This window comes from Erithacus rubecula (genome assembly GCF_903797595.1).
Source record: "Erithacus rubecula genome assembly, chromosome: 2".
Lineage (NCBI taxonomy): Eukaryota > Metazoa > Chordata > Aves > Passeriformes > Muscicapidae > Erithacus > Erithacus rubecula.
Window position 1 is genome coordinate 31,159,403 of NC_136685.1, and position 13,045 is coordinate 31,172,447.

A 13,045-nucleotide genomic window follows, 5' to 3' on the forward strand; every position below is an offset into this window, starting at 1 on the left:
AAGCAAGACTGTATATACTAGGTTTGATAATTGTATCTGTAGCTATGATCACTGTATATATAAAAGTGTACATGTATCTCCCTTCCTCAGATTTGTAACAATAACCACTCTGCTTCAGCTTCATTTTAAATGCACACTTCAAATAATTGAAACGGAAATGAAATCATATTTAATGTCTAATAAAGATTTTAAAAATAAATTTACTTGAGTCTTTTCTTAGCGATGTAAAATATGCATTGTAATATCTTTCATAGGTGATTCTCATAACAAAGGGCTACATGAATAATGTGATTAACATTTTAATTAGCCTTGATGTTTACATAAAAGAAATATACTTATATATGACATCACTGAAACTGTAAACCAAGCAATAGAGAAATTTTAACAGTTAAGGAGTCTGAAAGTAGAGGAAAAACTCTCCTAGATATATTGACCCTCCTTCTTCTTTTGGCAACTGATAACTTTTCCTGTTCGAGTTCAAAATACAGCCCACAGAATCAAAAAGTTCTTGGTGTTTTGACCACAAAATAAGGACTGTGTATTTTATTTAATTTTTTTAGATCACCAAGCAAAATGAAATCAAAGCCCCAGACTTGAGTTTGAGTACTGCAGTACTACAAGTAATATTTAATAAACAGCTTTTAAAAACATATGTTCTACTTTCTTTTTACAGATGAAATCTGATGGGTTTTTTTTGTTTATGTGTGGCAAAACATGAAAGTCACATACAAGAGAAAATGCCTAATTATTATTGTCTGGTAATACATGTTAGAATGAGTCCTAAGAATTCCTACAACAGTAACAAATATTCCATTCTTTTTTCAGATATATTTTTAACTGATTTTTTACTCTTTCAGTCAAAATTAAGATTTTTTTTTTTTGTAATGTAAAGTGAAGAAAAATATAATCTCTGAATTTTTACTATATTGTTTTGCTTTCTAATGACCCCTTTTCTTTTATGTGATCTTGTAATCTTACGTTATTCTAAAATAAAATGCATCAGTCCTGCCTTGTCAGCAAGATTTAATGTTTTCAGGAGAAATTACTCTGAAAGGTCTATATAAAAAAAAAAAAAAAAAAAAAAGAAAAGAAAAATAGTAATGGAATTATTTTATTACTTTCAAATGTTAAGATTCACACACAATTTTGCTAAAATAATTTTACCAAAAAAAACCAAAACCAAAAAAAAAAAAAAAAAGGAATAATAAAGTTTCATAGATTTTTCTGTTACTGTAGATTTTACACATCAGCTATACTAAGCAATGGACTGATCCCAAGAGTTGCTGGTTTGGAATGTCTCTTTTTACCCTAACTTGGCCTTTTTTTTTTATTTCCATCACCCTCTTCCCCGCCCCCCCCCCCCCAAAAGTGCTATAAGCTCTATAAGTATGCAAATGCAGATATATTAGAATTCTCTTGAATTACTGGTTACCTTCGACAGATGAGAATCTGAGTATCTTTGATTTCTGCTCGAATTTTCTGTTTTCTTTCTGCACTTGTGGGATTCCCTGGTTGGGGCATTCGGGGTTGGGGTTTTTTGTTTGTTTTTTTTACTGATAGATTTTAGCCAGAGTTTTTTTGTGTCAGTATGATTTTATACCTCATGCCCAGAAAGTACATTATTTGGACCCCAGTAGTGGCAGTACATGACATGAAAAGCTTTTCTGTTTCTTTTGAAATTTGCTCTTCTCCTTTTCTCTAGAGACAAAGAAAAGTATTTAGGGTTTGTAAATTGTCAAGCTGAACAATGTAGCTAAATATTTGAAGCATGATATTGGCAGGGGGTGGCTGAGAGCAACATAAAGCAGTGACTAAGCTTTCCTCGAGTTTGTATGGTTGGTTGATTGGTTGGTTACTTGAAAAGGGCTTTTTTGGTGTTTTTTTTCCACCTCAAATGAGAATTATCACCACTAGTTGCTTGTTGATTCTTCTTCTCCAAACCAACCATAAACCTTACAAGAGTGAGAAGTGTGTGATGAGTGCTTGTGAGGCTGGCAACTTTTTTTATAATTACCATTCGTATCAACTTCATGCAGAAAGAACCACACCTGTTAAAACACAGTACTACTATGAGAAAATTCCTTCTGTAGTTTCAAACAATAACCTGGAGCTTAACTAAGTAACTTCACATCAAAATTCATTTAAATACTCATTTGTTCATGCTTCATGCCAAGAATAAATCCACACCTTTTCTGCACCCTGCACCAGTATCCTACCTGAACTTGCTGCTCTGAAGTTTCTAATAGAGTGCTTAGCTGCTTTGTATTCTGTCCTTATCAGATATTAAATAGTGGACTGTATGCATATATTTTTTACTTTATTGCCCTTTACCACAGAATGTGCATGTCTTCCCACACCAGTATTTTTGAAAATATTTCCTGTTTCTCCTGCTTGTTTCTCACCAATGGTGAAGAGGAACATAGAATTAGGCGCCTGAATTACCCAAACCACCATCAGCACAGACTAATATTTTTTAAAAAGCACACAAATAGATGAGCCTCTGACAAGTGTTTTCTATCTGTTTTCCTCCTGTGTAGCTGGAAGAATAAAGCAAAACCAAGACACTTATGAAGACAACATTAACTTTTGTGTAAAAACGAATAATTAGCTACAAATCTACTACCAGGCTTTTAAAAGTAGATCTATATGTCGTTTATATTTTGAGCAGTAAATGAGCTTTGTTGGAGCTCATTCAATGAACCTAAAAACCTCTTTAATATGCTGTTACCCAAATAAATATGAATTGCACCAGCCATGACATTCTTTTGGTTTCACTGTTATATCTTTATGTACAAAACTTTCCCTTACAAAGAGAAACGAAGAATAAGGCCTATGTTATTCCTACTAAATAGATGAATTCTACTGGTTCATGCTGGGGATTTTGTTTGGGTTTGTTTTGTTTAAAAGCAAATTTATTTGTGGTCCTATATTTTGTAAAAGATTTTCAATTAAATTTCCTGGATCAGTTTGACAGTTCAACTTTCTATGCTGAATAGATTCCCTAATCATCCAGAGGATATTGAGAAAATTATTAAACTGCTGTACTTAATTGTTTGCTGTTGGGCTTTTCTTTACAGAGACTCTTGGATATTTGCCATATCTCTTTTCACGTCTATTTGAAGTCTCCAAAGTTTTCTGAGTCTTCTAAGGATTATGTAGAAGTTTTTTAAGGGAAGCTTTGAAAAAATTAATACATGGTACATTTTAGAGAGCTCTATAATGAAAATAGGAGCTATGTTGCTTTGTATATTGACAGTTACTTGCTTAGATAATTACTTCTACAAAAATTTTGAAAATGTTTGCTGTTGCTTCACTTTCTAGTAAAGTGTTCCAATATGTTAAGGAAATTTTTGTTGAGCAGAAGATTCTCAAAAGAAGGTGTAACATTCATTTGTTTCAATGGTTTCATATTAGTGTTCTGAGTCTAAGGAGACTTACTTGAAGTACTAAGTGACACGTTTTATTTAATTTGTAAATTATAAAGTTTATTAAGACACAATTTAATGGTGGCCTTTAGCTACTGTTTGTCTTTCCATTTCTCTAAAATGAAAATTTAGATTTCTGTTTAACCAAGGTCCATTTCCACTTAGGGGTTTGGATTTCATTTTTTCATTTACTGTAGTAGCATGATAGAATTGCAACTTTGAAAAATACAGATGAGAGTTTATTTCCCTGATTTTTCAAAATGGTGCTGGCTATCAGTAGCTTTGCTATAGAATTGGAATTTCTCTGAGTTAATACAAAAGACTGTTAAAGATTTACATCTATGTAATAACTTAAGGGATTCTGTCATATTGTTATCAGACATACAGTCTGATAAACTTGCTAATATGCAATTTAGATAGAAGTAGAGGAGATCATAAGAAATATCAGCGAGATCTATCCAGGGAACAGATGAGCAGAATAATGTAGGTAAAATTTCATGATGTTACATTCAAAATAATATATTGAAGAAATTATATGAGTTGTTCATGTTTCTTTTGGGCTCCAAACCAATATATGGGGGAGGAAAAAAACCCTATTTGATAGCCAGTAGTAAATCTTTTTAAAAGACCATACTATTACATATTCAACATTGAGAATATGGTAATTTTTTTTTTTTAGAACTCTAATATGAAGCCAGTGAAACAAAACAATAACAATGTCTTCTGTTGTAATACTGCATTAAGTCATTCACCTTATCTCAAAAAAGTTAGAGTTCAGGAGGAAATTAGGATCAAGGAAAAATACTATAGGAATAGGATTAAAGATCAAGGAAAAGAAATAAAATACATGGAGGAAGTAATATTTAACCAGTGCACACAAAATTTCTCCATTTCAGAGAAGATAAAGTAAGACCCTCTATGAACTTTAGGTCATAGTACAAAAATTGAAACACTCGAAAGATTTCAAATTAAAAACCATGTTTCTCCTCATAACAAAATGGAGCCATTCTGGCTTTACTTTTGCATCAGAAGTCTCAATGGGAAGGATTTTAGCAGTCTTCAGAAGAACTGATACTTGTGTAAGTAAGAACAGCCAGTGATAGTACAGATACACAATTGTAAAGATAGTTGGATCCAACACAGCCTCACTCTGTTGCCAGCCTAAAGACAACCCTTAGTTTTATCCAAGTGTTTCCTTCTAATGCTGTTTTAGTTTAGACCTACAAGTATTTTTATTTCTATGCAGTTGAAATATCTACTTTCCAAAATAGCAATGATGTAGAGTGAATAGTACCAATATTTGCACTTACAGTAAAAATTCAGGGCTGTTAGCATTGAGCCATTTGGCTGACAGTGCCTACTTTGTGTAGTATATGTGATTTGTCAGTCATCCATGAAATACACATCACTGAGATTCCGATCTCCATTTATTGTTCAGTCTTCTGAGAAAATACCGATCTGCTGATCCAGATTTCTCAACATTTTGTATTCTTGTATAGCATCTACTTGGTGCCTTCAAAGGATTATTTTATATTTTCAGTTTGCCCAGCTGTGGTAAGCCACATGGCATGGTGTACTAATTGAGATACAAATTGTGTAAGATAACTGCTGATTTAAAATAATTGAACCAAGCTCTTGATTTTACAGGTTGTAGAGTACCAGAGACAAGAAGTGTGATCAGACCACAAATGATCCCTGCATATACGTGACACTGGTTGCATTTTTTGTTTGCTTGCTTGTTTTTAACCTAATACTAATGTAAAATGAAGACTGGCACACATGACTCCCTTTTCCCAGGTGAGGCCCTACCACAAGATTAAAAGATTGTGATCATTCTAGATGGCCTAATCGGTAGTTTTCTCATGCAGAGTGAAGCAGCTCTTTCTTAACAGAGATTAAGAAGAGCCCTATCTTGAGGATATTTTCCCAGGTGGCTAGCTCAGTCTGTTCTGAGGTACAAAATACTGATTTGTCTTCCCTGTAAGAATTTGAACTGAAGTGGGATCCTCCTGCTTATCAGAGTAAATTAAAACTGCACAACCCTCTCTTTGGCTAGGACCTAGTCTGGTAAGCATGCTCAGAAAATGATCCATGAATAGGGTACACAAGCAAGACAAGCAGAGAGCTAGCTGGAACAGGCAGTGTTGGGCAAATTAATAAGTTTTTTAGACACTCAGAGACTTTTACTGTTGGAAAACTAAGTATCTATATTTTGAATGGTAAAATAATGGAAAGACATTATAGTTCGTGTCATACATATTCTCACCTCATCACTGATGGATGTTCCTGCAATAAGCTCTGGAGCACAAGCCTAGTGCTAGTTTCTTCACGTGTGAATTTTTTTTTTTTTAATCCAAATTCCAAGATTGAATAAAAAAAAAAAAGGAATTGATATTTCAGCATCAAGTTTGGCTACTACTAATTGCCTCTTGGTAGGCCCTTATGAATAAAGCATCAAATAACACTGAAAGTCAATCAGCTAACACAAAGAAACACGTTTTGAATGCTAGATTGAGCAGTTGAAGAAATACATAGGTCTTTATTTTTAATACAGTTGTTATAATAAAGCTATGTCTATTTAGTCCATGTATCTTTTTTTTTTTTTTTTTGGTATATATTTTTGAAAGAGCTTTCTTCAGACCCTGCATAGCAGTTTCTGGCAGTTTTAACAACAGTCTCAGTTCATCCCAGATTTCACCACATTAATTGTACCTCTGAATTGTGTTCCCAAATACTCCCAACCCTGATTTTTCAGTTGAAATTTTTCAGCAGCCAGCCTCCTTACATTTTTCTCCTCCCTCAGGAGAGTGGTGTGTACCCCTTTCAGTTCATTCACTGATAGATAATTCTAATAGCACAGGACTGTAAAAGGACAGGTCATGGCATATTTGCGAACAGCATTTCAAATTCCAGTACACAGAATGAGGCGTTCTTGTTGCTCTATTCCTCAATTTTGAATTTTACCCATCCTAGTAATCCGAAGAGCACTGTTGCCCACTCAATTTCTGGCCAGTTGCTCATGCCTGTGGCCATATCTGTATTACTGGGCTTTTTCAACCTCCAAAACAGGACAGCTGCATCTGCATTGTCAGCTGGGCCTGAGCTACCCCCTGAGCCATGCCAAGGGTGGCTTGGGAGAATGCTGCTTGTCCTGGATCTAGTGCAAGGACTTTGCTGTCAACAATTTAGCAGTGTAAGCTGTGGGCTTCAAGTCTGCAGCTCCGTGCCCTGGCACCTTTTGGTTTGCTAGCATAGACACAGCTTCTGCTACAAACAATGCTGAAATTGCCATTGTGCTTTACTTCTGAAACTATCTTTATAGTAAGGTATAGTATGTAAAACACAATACATTCCACAATGTCCTTAGCTAGGAACTTCTAGAGGCAGAGATAAATCCTAGCTGGTTTGTAACAAACCATAAGAAAGCACAGTTCACTTTTGCTCAGCCTCCAAATTACTTGAGTCTTTATTCTGTCGACTGAATAATGAGTAAATGCTGAAATGCTTAAAGTTATCATAAAAGCTTCTCAGGGCCACACTAAAGATCTTTGAAGGAAGAGTTGATGTGGAAAATAAACCAGAAAATACAAAGTCTTAAGCTTGTGAGAAGGTGAAAGAAAACCATGTAACATTACAAGAAGATAAACAAATTAACATCTGTCATAGAGTCACAGTATGTCTCAATTATTGCTGCATGTTTTGACCTTATAACTACCTACAGTTTGTTGTAGTCAAGTGCTGGCTGCAACTGCTCCCAATAAACCTATTTAAAGGTGCTTGAGAGATAAAAGATATCTTACATCTTGGAATATCTTGAGTTGCAAGGGACCCACACAGGTCAGCCTCAAATATGACATCATGTGCCCAAGAGCATTGTCCAAACATTCCTTGAACTCTGTGAGACTTGGTGCTGTGATCACTTCCCTGGGGAGCCCATTCCAATACCCAGCCACCCTCTGTGTGAAAAACATTTTCCTAATACCCAACCTAAGCCTTTCTTGACACAACTTCAGGCCATTCCCTGGGTGCTGTCAGTGTCCCCCCAGAGCAGAGATCAGTGCCTGCCCCTCCTCTCCCCTCTCCATGAAGCTGTAGCTGCAGTGAGGTCTCCCCTCAGTCTCCTCCAGGCTGAACAGACCCAGTGCCCTCAGCTGCTCCTCACACGCTTCCCCTCAAGGCCCTTCCCCATCCCTGTGCCCTCCTTTGGGCACTCTCTAATAGTTTAATGTCTGTGTTACATTGCAGCACCCAGAGCTGCCCCAGCACTGGAGCTGAGGCTGCCCCAGCTCAGAGCAGAGCAGGACAATCCCTCCCTGCCCTGCTGGTGATGCTGTGCCTGCTGCCCCCAGGACAGGATTGGCCCTCCTGGCTGCCAGGGCACTGCTGGCTCTTGTCCAACTTGCCATCAACCAGGACCCCCAGGTCCCTTTATGGTCCAGCATCTCATTCCCAGTCTGCCTGTACATTCTGGTTTACCCCATCCCAGGTACAGATCCAGCACTTGCCTTTGTTAAACTTCATACAGTTGGGTGATTGCCCAGTCCTCTAATTTGCTTAAGACTTTATCAGACCTTACAGGGAACAGGAAGACTAGTGCATGGAAAGCACTGAGAAGAATCCTGTTTCTGGCCATAAAGCTGCTTGCCACTGGCTTGTTATCTGGTGAAACTATGATTATGGGGGGGGAAAGTAGAACACCCCTTCTTGAAAGAGGCAATGTATAACTGAGTTCTTTATTCACGGTCCAACAATAATATAATCTGCTAAACATGCCAGATGCACTGTTGTTAAGGGATATATGATACCAAATGCTTTGTCTAATTGCTTCATGAATAAAGCAATTCAGCCAGTATTTTCCATGCTTGGTATAAAACAAGTCTATTGTTATAACTGATGAACTGGTCATTGAATTTTGTAAAAATGCCATATTTGTGCCGCTGGCTTTTTTCTGTATGTTACCTAATGCATTGTATGATCTATAAACCTAGAACACCATAAAGGATGAATCCAATGCTAATGCTGAAGCATTCATCAGATGAGGAGCATTATTATTGTTTTCACATAAAGGAAACAGCATTTAAAAAATAAGTTAGGACACCCCTGTGATCATTCAAGTATGAACAGGACAGTGGCTCAACAGAGCCAAAGACAAGTGCTCTAACATCAGTTGCTTACAACCTGTGTGGCAGTGATCCACCTTGCAGTTTCATCACTGAGTGACATCTATTTGGAAACACAATTTTATTTTTTTGCTATATTTCTGGGATGTCTCCACAATTACATTCAACTGCTACTGTAATTGGCACTTGCAACTCCATATTTAAAACCAATTTCATACACTTCTCACAGTCCTAACAGAGCACTAGCCATCTCTTGTTATTAATTCCTGTTAATGCTATCCACATTCACTATTGTCAACTTTCTGATTCATCATAGTCATATAAAACAACCAGCTGCCAAAAATATCATTACTAAATCTATCCTTATGCAACTATTTGGAAATGCGCCTTTTCTGTGCTACTTCACATTGGAATAACCTGCACCAGTCACACTGTTCCCTTCGATGAACTACCCCTGCACACACCTTGTGTTTCCAAGGTCCCACCTCCCCTCTGGCTGCTGAGGCCAAGCAACCCTCACATTGTGTACGGCCACTATAAAGAAGTCTCAAAACAGTAGCAGAGGTGCTATGCTCAGCTGGCCTTCCCCTGGCTCTCTCTCTTCCATCTCACCTCAAAGCCTGGTATCTACTGTCACTGAGGTACATAGCAGAGTCCCCAGCAGCCTCTCGATGCTCAGATTTACCATATATTTAAACCTTTACTTACCTAGTTCCCTTGGGGGTAAAGAAGGCAAAGCTTCCTGAAAGACTCCAGAAGTTTATCAACACAACCAGTAGTTATCCTGCAGGTGGAGATTTGGCACCAATACACAAATGATATTTAAGTGCAAGAATGCCTTCAAGGAAGTATGAAAAACAAACCCCTGCAATTACAAGCTTTACCAGGAATGTATCCCAGAGGGAACAAAACAAAAACATTGTGCCCTCAGTAAGTGGATTGTTGATAAAGGACCCGAGGGGAAAAAATAAATCTAGTGACATTCAAGGCTTGCTTGCACATGCAAAAAAATTTGCTGTTTCTCTCTTGCTCCTATCCCTAGAAAAACGTTTCTCCTATGTTGTGCAAGAGATCTTCATCCACACCCACGCACTCACCCAGATTACAGGATCAGACTACTTTCCCCCTCCTGCCTTTCCCTTTTCTCTGCCCCCTGCCCCCCACCCACACAGATTGTCTTCCACAAAGCATCTCTGCTGTGCAATCGCTGTGGAGTATTCACACATTGCTCCTGCACTCAGAGCTTTCTCCCCCCCTCATTCTGGGATGGCCCCCAGCTGCTGCAGTAGCAACACTCCTCCCTCTTATGATAACGTGCGGCCATTTATAAGGTGACTATGAACAGAATCACAAAAACTCTCCACTACTGCTACTCCTTTCTTACTCAGTTATTCTAGATGCACCTGACATACATTGCATGCTTCATCTCCAATAGTTATGAACTCCTTTGTGTTGGGTTCACATGTTCCAACTTCTTACAGAATATGCCTGAAATACACACACATATATATATATGATATCAGAAACCAGGAGGGTTTTGGTTTGGTTTTTAGAAATTACATTTATTATTATTAATATTATTATTCTAAAGAAAGCTTATAACAGCCTTCCAGCATTGTCTCACAATGGAGCAAAAGTTCCTGTTCTACAGCCTTTATTTTGCAAGGAACTACAGTAATATTTTATAGCCATTATAGAAAAAGACTGAGGACTTTGACAAGATCACTCTTTCCAGTCAGTGCATTGTCATCTTAAATTATATTGCTCTCCATTAAATTGTTCATTATTGGAAGATTCATATCAAACAGCTTAGCACCTGAAATTGTCCAGTATAAATTCAGTTTTTATGGGCTTCAAGTCTGAAATTTATTTCTGAATGAGAATGGAAACAGTGATAAAACAATTCCTACAAGTTATACTACCCTAACATAAATGTAGTACTAAAATTAGGCACAATGGCATCACATAATCAGATTTATTTTTTGAGCATGAATTTGAATTACCAGTTTTATCCTTATCTTAGCAGGTATGCAAATATGATTTTCCACTCATATTATGATTACTATCAATAGACAAAGTTAAAATCTAGTATTAGTTAAGTCAGTTTTCACCAGACTCATTTACAGCCACTTTGAAGATACTTGAGAGGGTATTTTTCTATATTAGCAAAACACCTGTTAGTCCCTGTCATCACAAAGGGCATAATGATCAAAACAGTTTATTTCTTGTACTGTCCATTTTCTATGGGAAAACCATTAACTATTTCATTCTGGTCTATTATAAATGCAGAACTGGACATTATAGGAAGCACTTACTGGCAATATGACAAGACAATTTGGCTATAGTTAAGCAAGTAAGAGCTTTATGGTAAGTTCAGTTTTAAAATAAATCAAAAAGTATGTATATTAGAGAGAACAGGGGTAGAAAATTCATATTTTACCAAAAGTAATGGCACTGAACATTCTAATGCCTATCCTGACCATTATGTATGCAGGAATTTAACAAACAGTGAAAATATTCTTCACATTTTCATACAGATAAATGAAAGTTAACAAATCTTGAGCCAAGAAGTTGACAAGTCCTTGCTATACTGGAGTTGTTTAGAGACAGTTTCTTGTATTTTTAGTGATTTAATTCATATACAGTTTACTGTCTTATTTAATATAAATGGAAAGTGTGGGCTCAATTATTACTTTTTCCAATTCCATTAGAAATTTAACTTGCATGTTATTTATTCTAATACGTGGTTTTTATTTTCTTGCTAGTCTTTTTCTCTTTCCTTGTTTTTTCTTTTTGCAGTTACAAACAGGCCAAATTACTCAAATTTTTAAGGGTTGAGCAAGATGCACCAAAATAACTTAATTTTCACTGCTGTTTGGCATAAGGGTTAATTTTCCATTAGGATTGCTGTTAATTGGTTGCATCTTATCTGCAGTTCAGAAAAAGCTGCCTTTGCCATTGAACAGACAAAATACCAAGTGTAACCTTGTGCTGACATATGCAATTAGCCCAAGGTCAGTCAATGATAGGGCAATATTGGAAAGTGACAACCAAGGGGAATTATATAAGGCTAAGGGAAGGGGAAACTTCCAACTACCCATGAGCAACTTTTTTTTTGACCATTCATTATGTGTTGTTTCTGATGCATTTACCTCCTTTAAACTTTAATGGTCCTCCCCAGTCAAATGCCCCCAGAGACTCTCTCAAGCCAGATGCCACTCCTCACTCTCCTCACCTCGACTCATCCTTCCCACACCAGGATGGAGTAGAAAATTGGAGGCATAAAAGGTGAAAATCACAAGTTGAGATAAGAACAGTTTACTGGAAACAGCAATGAGATAAGGAGATGAACAGTAACAGCAACAATACCAACGACAAAAGTGAACCCAGAGAGGGTGATTTACACACAAAATACTTACCAAGCCCGAGATAACTAAACAATGAGGGATGAACCCTAAGCCCACCACTGGAAAGGGACATGCTGGTAAGATGGCCATGAGGTAAGATGACATTGAATAACATTTGGGTTGAATATGCCCACACAGCTCCAGGCTCTGTCCCCTCACAGCTACTGCAAAACGTTAACCCTGTCCTTGGCTGAAACTTGGACACCCTCACCTTTTTTTTAACTTACCCTGAATTACCCATCTGTTACATCTCACAAAGGACAAATACTGCTTTCAGGGATCCCTCCAAACCTTCAAGTGTGAAGCAGTCAGTCATTAAATACTGATGATACAAGTTTCCTTATGGCAGAGACGTGACACGTGGCACTTCCAACTGCCACATGAAAACTGAAACACTTACACACTTCCTGAAGGTGCTCTGCACATCAGCACCTGCCCACGAAGACTCTTGCTACATATGTGTGACCACTCTAATTTTAAAAACATGTTCTAGAACCTGATACAGTGCCTTGAAGATTTCTCTGAGAATCTGACACTTCGAGAAAAAATATAGGTAAGCATGACATTTACAAAGCACTTTTGAAAAGTCAGAAATGTTAAGTGAATCAGCAGGGTAGTGTGTTTTACTGCTCTTTAGCCAAGTGGATCTTTTGTTAAATGGTTCCAATGGAATTCTGGCACTGAGCTAAATCTCCTAATCCGGTTGAGACAACAAGAATTTTGTGCCAAAATTACTAGGTCAAGATATTGTGCAATTAGTTTAAGGATCCAACTTTTGCCCAACTTTTAGCCAAACTTATGGAAAGATCTCTCCTTAAATAAGTCTGTCCAGGGAAGTGTGTCTTCTGATGCTCATGACTAAGTTAAAAGGATAATTTCAAGAGCTTCAAGTGTCTAGATAGGAATAGGAACTAATCTCTTGATGAAAGTGATCAGAGAATATATACACAAACACAGAGGAACAAGAAACTCATAAATTGGAAAAATTCTTACAAACAGCACTTGGATGATTCTGAGAAAGAGTTCACATGGTTCAACTTCCCACAACCATAGTTTCTAACAGACTTTCAAGAGGGTCCATCAGAAAGCAAAT